Source organism: Lathyrus oleraceus, chromosome 5 (assembly GCF_024323335.1).
Source record: "Lathyrus oleraceus cultivar Zhongwan6 chromosome 5, CAAS_Psat_ZW6_1.0, whole genome shotgun sequence".
Lineage (NCBI taxonomy): Eukaryota > Viridiplantae > Streptophyta > Magnoliopsida > Fabales > Fabaceae > Lathyrus > Lathyrus oleraceus.
Genome location: NC_066583.1, coordinates 453,467,369 through 453,476,485, shown reverse-complemented (window position 1 = coordinate 453,476,485; position 9,117 = coordinate 453,467,369).

Below are 9,117 nucleotides of genomic sequence, written 5' to 3'. Positions count from 1 at the left end.
ACAGCTCAATAAATTCCACAAAATTTCCAGCCTAAACAGAACACATTCAATGAGTAGCATATCAATTTTCAGCTCATTTGGATCAAGGGAAGTAGGGAAATTAAATTCACTAAGTCATGTCATGCTTATACAAGCTCAAACAATGCCACAAATCATGCACCAACTTCAAATGAATGCCAAACAGTGGAAACAAAATAAAAATGAATGGGACTAAAGCCAAAATGAAGTTAAACATGTTAAGAACCACTCCACCAAGTTTCATCTTCATATGATAAGGCATGGGAATTTTACAAGTCAAATACAAACATGTGTCACAAAAAATCACCAAATGACCAAACAGGGGAGAAAATTCCAATCAAATAGGAAATGCAAGCAATAAATCCAGAAAAATTCTCATGTGTTCTCAACATCCATATGCTCAATCATGCAAAACTTTGGCTCAATCCAATGTTCACAAGTACATCAAATAAAATCATGAAATTCACCAAGCATGGTGTGACACAAATTGTCACACCTCTAATCAAAAATTCATATCTCATCAACCAGGGATCCAAAAATTGCAAACCACATATCAAAATCACCAGCAAAGAGTCTAGAACATGCACAAACAATTTCAAGCATTTCTATGGAAGCATCATCATTTTATGAGTGAAATAGCATGGCATACACAAATTGGACACATTCAATCAAACCCTAGGCAATTTATTTTTCCACATGTGCACAAAAATATTAAAAATCACCATAAAAAACTACACATCACAAGGAGAATAATGCAAAAAGTCTCATCAAATTTGGACAAAAAATGAATCACTTATGATTTTTTGAAGTCATGTGATCAAAATGAAATGGAAAAATGAAAAAGAAATGAAATAATACAAATTATAATGAAATAATGGCAATCTGGTAATTCTTAACAACGACACCAAAACACGGTCGTTTAACTAAATGCAATGTCACAACGCTATTGGCTGGTGGTGGCGGTAAACAGAATTTCAAACCAGGCCAAGGCAAACACGGATCAAATGACCTCTGTATCGTGTTCTTGAGCAAGAACAACATCAAATTTTCCAGAAATCGTCAAGAACACATCTCAACCAAAATACACATGCCATACATCAAAATCACCGTCTAATCACGTACATCATGAATATGATCCTAGTTTCTCCTAATTCTACTCATGTTAACCGGATCGAGCGAAAATAGGTTTGCACATCAAACTTCTAATCAAGATTTCTCTCTCGATACTCAACCAAATTCAAAACCACAAGCAGCATTGCATTCTACGTTCAAAGATCTATCAGAACCACATCACAATTCAATCAATTAAGGAGATCGAAAACTAACCTCTTGATGATGGCAGATGTTGAATCACGCGTTTCCAAGTCCAAAAAGGTGAAACAGATGAAGATTAATGATAGGGAAGTTGAATGGAACAAATTCCTCAGCTCAAAACAGCTCCAGCTCAAAGATTCTTCAATTTGCCATGATAGATCAAGCTTCCAACAGTCACGATCCAGCCAGCTTTTGGTCTTGATTTGATGAAACAGTTCCTCAAGGATGCATGTAGAAGGTGGATCCAACAAGAACGAGCCAAATTGATGAAGAATTCAATGAGAAATGATGAAAAATGTGAAAAAAGTTTTGAGAGAATTGAGAGGTTTTTGGAGGGAAAGTTTGTTAGATCTGAAATTGTGAAATGTCATTTGCATTTTCTGTTACAATTAAGCCTTTATACCAAGCCTTAATCCATTTACTAATCACAATTAGCAAAATCAAAATGAATTAGCAAAATGCAATTTTAAGTGAAATAACCAAAATGTCCTTTTGCAAAACCAGTCAATGTAACAGTACCAAGCCAATGCAAACAAGTTCTAAATGACATTTGTGATGTGTAGCAATTGGCCTTGTATGCAAAATCCATGTATTTCACAAAATCACCTATTTTCCCACCAATTTTCAAATAATCCACTTGAAAAATGACTTTTTGCCATGATTATTTTTGATGAAATATGATGATGCATCATGAAAGTACATGTGAAATGTGGTTTGCTCAAAGAAAGATCATCCAATTTGGCCATTCCATGTGAAAGTTATGCCACTTTGAATTTAGGCATTTTTGGAAAATGATTTGATCACAACTTGCCAACCACACATGAGAAATGAGTGTTCTTGGACTTTTTGGAAAGGTGAGAGTAAGATCTACAACTTTCATGTTGAACAAAATTTCATATGAAGCATTTTTGGACATGTAATTTTGAGATGAAAAACTTTCCATTTTTGGAAACTTTCAATTACAAGTCACTTTCTATTTTTGGAAAGTCTCCATCTGATTTTATTTCCTTCATTCTTGATGTTTGAAATGTCAAATGAAACTTGTTTCAACATGAATGAAGTGTCTCTAACCCTCTCCCACCTCCAAATCCATCAATTCAAGCACAGTTGACCACAGTTGACTTTTCTGACTGATAGATGAATCTGGCTATGCACTAATCAAGTTGAGCCTCAAACTCCTGATGAAATGGCTCAATGATGAAACCCTAGCTTCCATAAGCTCAATATAATCACATGATGATCCCCATATCCATTGCAGACCCCATCTCCTTGCCATGCCCTGATTGGCCCAATGCAACTGATTAGGGTTGACCAGTGGTCAAAACCCTAATCCCAAGGTATCTGATCAATCTCTTGGATATCTTGGATGATAACAAGACCATGATGATGATGATGTACCATTTCACCCAAGATCAAGCTCAACCCTCCTTGAGAATCAAGAAACCCTAACTTGAATCACACATCCTCAGATGATTAGTGATCAGTCCAATGAAAGCCCTCAACTTGAATCTCAACCTCTTATCTTCTGATCAAGACCTAGGAGGATGACTTGCTTAACGTTGCCACATGATATGCAATATGCAAAGCCTAAGGACCTACAAATGATATGCAATATGCTAAGCTAGTCCCAAGAGAGGAGGGCAAATTTTGAGGTGTTACAGCTGCCCTATTCAATCCACTGTGAACCTGTCGATATGAACAGCCTCGGCTTTCAAATGATCAGGGTGAAGAGTGATTGAATACCAAGAACAGACGAACAATTTGCACTCTGATGGGAAAATAATTAACAATGCCTGTCAGAATCGGCAAAGAAGCAATCTTGAAAGAAAAACCGTCTGGTACGGAGAAAAGTCGGCCTGATCACCGAAACAGAAACGTCGACCTGGATACCAAAATAAATGGTAACACAGGGATAACCATGGCCTGAACACCACACATCCGCTGGGGATTATCATCCCTTTTTAATGCTTTTCTTGAACCCCAAAAATTTTCTCTTTTTTCGTATCTTGAACCCCGAAATTTTCTTTCGCGCAAATGATCCCGGATCACTGCATTTGAACCCCAAAATCTTGTTTGCCAAAATAATGAACCCCATTCTCCATTTGAACCCCAGTCGCCTGACGATATCTCGCGATCGCCATTGTGAACCCCGTTCTCCAGAAAACACCTCGTGTCTCCTTTTCTCCATTTGAACCCCGCTCTCCAGAAAATGCCTCAACATTTCCCTTTCTCCATTTGAACCCCGTTCTCCGCTTTCTTGTGATAATTCCGCTGGCAATGTCGGAAATAACACCAAACACCACTTTGAGGGCGATATATCAGAGGGTACACCTTCACAAAAGGAAGGTAACATGTGCATCTCTTCTTCAGAAGACACCCATAACGACTTCCATTGGCCTCAGCCAAAGTCTAAGGTGACACATGAACAGAAAATAACCCTGAGGACCTCATCCCGGATTTAATCTTCAACTCCAATCTCCATTTGAACCCCGCTCTCCAGAAAATGTCGCAACATTTCCCTTTCTCCAATTGAACCCCGATCTCCAGAAAATGTCTCAACACTTCCTTTTCTCCAATTGAACCCCGATCTCCAGAAAATGCCTCAACACTTCCTTTTCTGGAGATCGGGGTGAAGCAGATGAAAGGGGAACTACGTCGCCCTGATCCTCATACCAGATGAGGTACGTAGGCAGGAGACCGTGCGAGGTCTCTCCGGGCACTTTTTTTCTTTTTTGTGTGTGTTTGCTTGTTAACCCTCTTGTGTGTCAGGATATGGATGTAAGCCCAGCGATTGGCTGTCCGTATCCTGAGTGTGTTTGTTTGGTTCGGAAGCCGATGTAAGTCCAGCGATTGGCGTTCGGGTTCCATGTTTGCCTGAGTTTGTGTGTGTCTTGTTTCGGCGTGCGTGAGCCGAACTACGGCAGCTCTGATTCTCGTTCCAGACGAGATACGTAGGCATAGGATGTGATGCCCTAGCGAGCCCTCTTCCTCTTCCTCCACCTGTAGTGTGTGTGTGTGATGTTTGTTTTAGCAACCTTTTCTTTCTTTTAGAGCGTGGATCCCGTCGAGTACGACGGACATGAGGGGTGCTAATACCTTCCCCTTGCGTAACCGACTCCCGTACCCTTTCTCTCTGGTCGCGAGACCATGCTTTTCCCAGGTTTACTCTGAGCGTTTCCTTTCCCTCTTTGGGATAAATAACGCATGGTGGCGGCTCTGTGTTGTTTTGTTTTAGCCCGCCGGTTGTTTTTCGCGGATGCGACAGTATGTTTGACGATTCTAGGAAAAAGGTTTATCCACAGGGTCGGACTTAAGGAAGGTGCCAACGAAAATGAGCTATTGAGTTGTGCCAAGAGAGTTTTGGGCTTGCTTCTTCTTGCTAGAGAGCTTCATGATTATATCAGATGATATGCATGAAATGATGTGCATGACGGAATTATGCAACGGTATGAGGGTCTACGGATTCCCCAAGTTTGGGCATGGTGTGCCTTGGACAGAGGTACATCTGCTTGGGTTACAAGGCTTCTGATTCGTAAGATGTGGGATGCGTCTCGCATGACTTTCCAACGTCTTTCCTTTACGCTGTTGTTGGAGAAAGAATATGCCATGAATCTTCTGATACCCAGACTGGTGTGTGGATACATTGAGGGGGATTACCAAGGTGAATGATGATTCCCGTAATCTCTTAGGCCGTAGTCCCACAGGTCTCGGGACCTTCGCGATCTTATGTCTTTGTATGTTGTATGCAACAAATTGGGCACCATGGTTACCCCCAGACACTTTGTGACTAACGTAAAATCAAGTTTTCCCTTCAGTGCTATGGTTGTTATCTCCGAAATTTTCAGTGCATTGTTTATATAGAGATAACAATTATATTTCGTACACAAGCAGAAAAAGTAAAAACGAGGAGATTCTGAATGAAACTTTTATTGATTGAAAACAAGCCCGTAAATGTGTGTTTACAATAAGTAATCAATTCCTAAAGGAGGTAATTGCACAAAAATAAATTAGCAATGAGAAGTCTCGGATTTCCATTAAGGTCCAATCATGCTATAGTCATTATACTTTTTGAATCCTCATACTTTTCCCCAGTAGATAGTGGTTGGATTGATCCCTTTGTTCAGGTTTCCACTTCTTGGGAGGATGTATTAACAGATCCTGAGAAGTACTTAGTCTTTGCATGTTAGTCCCTAACTTTTTCCTAGACCGCCCTTTCGGGTTTTCGATCTAGTGGGATACCCTTTTTTTCCTAAGCTGCCCTTTGGGGGGAATCAACTTAGCGGGTTTTTGATTATTTTGTTTGCCTGGACCTTTTCTTTTTGTGGTCCACCGGGATGCCCATTTTCGCCTAAGTTTCCCCTTAAGGTGTCAACTTAGCGGGTCATATATTAGGCATAATATTTTTTTCCTGCATTTGCATTTATAGGTGATTCCAAATCATCCCCATCCATAGTCGAGAGAATCAAGGCCCCTCTTGAGACAACCTTTCTCATGATGTATGGTCCTTCGTAATTGGGGGTCCACTCTCCCTAAGGGTCTGTGTGGATAGGCAGGATCTCTTTGAGTAACAGGTCACCGACTTGGATGTTCCTAGGACACACTTTCTTGTCAAAGGCCCTATTCAACCGCTTCTGATAAAGTTGGCCATGGCATAGAGTTGTCATGCGTTTCTCTTCAATGAGGTTCATTTGATCGAGTCTGGCTTGAATCCATTTTGCTTTGTCCAGTTTGACGTCTTCCAGGATTCTTATGGAGGGGATCTCTACTTAGATTGGGAGGACTGCTTCCATCCCATACACCGGAGAAAAAGGGGTTGCCCCGGTCGAGGTTCGAACCGAAGTACGATAGCCATGTAGTGCAAAGGGAAACATCACTTGCCAGTCCTTGTATGTCTTCACCATTTTCTGAACAATCTTCATTATGTTCTTATAGACTGCTTCCATTGCGCCATTCATCTTTGGACAATAGGGTGAATATTTGTGATGTTCAATCTTGAAACTCTTGCACAACTCTTTCATCATCTTGTTATTAAGATTCGAACCATTATTTGTGATAATTTTTTTGGGAATCCCATAACGGCAAATGATGTCACGTTTCAGAAAGCGAGCTACCACTTATTTGGTGACGTTTGCGTATGACGCAACTTCCACCCATTTGGTAAAATAGTCGATGGCGACTAGGATGGACATATGTCCATTTGAAGCAGTTGGTTCAATACATCTGATCACATCAATGCCCCACATAGCAAAAGGCCACGACGATGAAATGAAATTGAGAGGTACGTGTATCCTGTCAGCGTAGATTTTAAATTTGTGACAAGTCTACACGTGACGGAAGCAATCTGTTTCCATGGTCAACCAGTAGTATCCTGCTCTGAGGATATTTTTAGCCATTGAATGCTCGCTAGAATGTGTCCCAAACAAACCTTCATGCACATCAGTTATAATTTTCTCCACCTCGCGTTTGTCTACACATCTGAGCAATACTGAATCATAACTCCGCTTATACAATACATATCCACTCAAGAATAACTTAGAGGAGAGCTTCTTCAAAGCTTTCTTGTCTATGATAGATGCGTTGTCTGGGTACACCTGTTTTTTGAGGTACATATTGATGTCATGGTACCAAGGTTTACCATCTGACTCTTCCTCGGTAGCCATACAGTATGCTGGCTCGTCCAGGCGATGAATGTTGATGGCAGGAGCCTCATTCTTCCAAGTGATCATGAACATGGATGCTAAGGTAGAGAGGGCATCTGCTAATTAATTTTATTCCCTTGGGACGTGATGAAAAGAGATTTCATCGAAGTAAGGGATCAATTTCAGGACATGTTCTTTGTATGGAATCAACTTCTGATCGCGGGTTTCCCAATCTCCCCGTACTTGATTGATGACGAGAGATGAGTCCCCATAAACCACAAGTATTTTGATTCTCAAGTTGCTTGCTGCTTCGATACCAAAGATACATGCCTCATATTCTGCCATATTGTTGGTGCAGTCAAAGCATAACCTTGCGGTGAATGAAAGATGAAATCCAATCGGTGAAGTAATGATGGCACCTACGCCATGGCCTCGTGCATATGAAGCACTATCGAATGCGAGCATCCATCACAATCCTGGTTGGGGGCCTGGAATATTGCAATCCCTTATGAAGAGAATGTCCTCGTCATGGAAATCAAATCTCATTGGTTGATAGTCTTCTACTGGCTGGTGGGCCAAGTAATCAGACAATACACTTCCCTTGATGGCTTTTTGGGTGCAATGACTACTCTTTTTCATGATATGGTGCATAAAGAGATAGACGTTTATATCGATGACATGATTGCTAAATTTATTGATGAAGAGGAACATGTTGAGCATTTGTTGAAGTTATTCTAGCTTTTGAGGAAGTATAAACTCCGCTTGAATCTCAATAAGTGTAGTTTTGGTGTTTGTTCTGGTAAGTTGTTGGGCTTTATTGTCAGCGAGAAGGGTATTGAGGTCGGTCCTGCCAAGGTCAAAGCAATACAAGAGATGCCTTCGCCCAAAACTGAGACGCAAGTCAGAGGTTTTCTCGGCCGCTTGAATTATATTTTCAGATTCATTTCCCACATGACTGCCACATGTATGCCTATATTCAAGCTTCTTCGGAAAGATCAGTCTTGTGATTAGACCGAAGATTGCCAGAAAGCTTTTGATAGTATCAAGGAATATTTGCTTGAGCCTCCAATTTTGTCTCCACCTGTTGAAGGAAGACCGTTGATCATGTATTTGACTGTGTTAGAAGAATGTATGGGTTGTGTTCTTGGCCAGCAAGACGAGACTAGAAAGAAAGAATTTACAATTTACTACCTCAGTAAGAATTTCACTGACTATGAGACTCGATATTCGATGCTTGAGAAGACTTGTTGCGCATTGGCTTGGGCTGCTAAGCCTCTGCGCCAGTATATGTTGAATCATACCACTTGGTTGATATCCAAAATGGATCCAATCAAGTATATATTTGAGAAGCCTGCATTAACTGGGAGGATTGCCCATTGGCAGATGTTGTTATCAGAGTATGATATCAAATATCGATCTCAGAAAGCAATCAAAGGTAGTATCTTGGCTGACCATTTGGCTTACCAACCAATTGAAGATTACCAGTCAGTGCAGTATGACTTTCCTGATGAAGAGATTTTGTACTTGAAAATGAAGGATTGTGATGAACCATTGCTTGATGAAGGGCCAGAACCTGGTTCCCGTTGAGGCATGGTATTTGATGGAGATGTTAATCAATATGGAAATGGCATTGGGGTCATGATTATTACTCCTCAAGGCATGCATCTACCATTTACAGCTAGATTAACTTTCAAGTGTACAAACAACATGGCAGAGTATGAAGCTTGCATTATGGGGCTTAAAGAGGCCATGAATCTCAGGATCAAGTATTTGGATGTCTTCGGTGGTTCAACTTTGGTTGTGAATCAAGTCAAAGGAGAATGGGAGAGAAATAAACCCGGTTTATTACCATATAGAGATTATGCGAGGAGGATTTGAACTTTCTTTACAAAGGTTGAGTTTCATCATATTCCTCGAGATGAAAATCAGATGGCAGATGCTCTTGCAACGTTGGTATCGATGATTGTAGTGAAGTATTGGAATGAAGTTCCTAATTTATCTGTGATGCGTCTTGATAGGCCAGCTCATGTGTTTGCTGTGGAAGAGATCAAAGACGAGAAGTCGTGGTATCATGACATCAAATGTTTCCTCCAAAGTCAAATTTACCCGCCTGGGGCATCATTGAAAGATAAGAAGACTTTGAGAA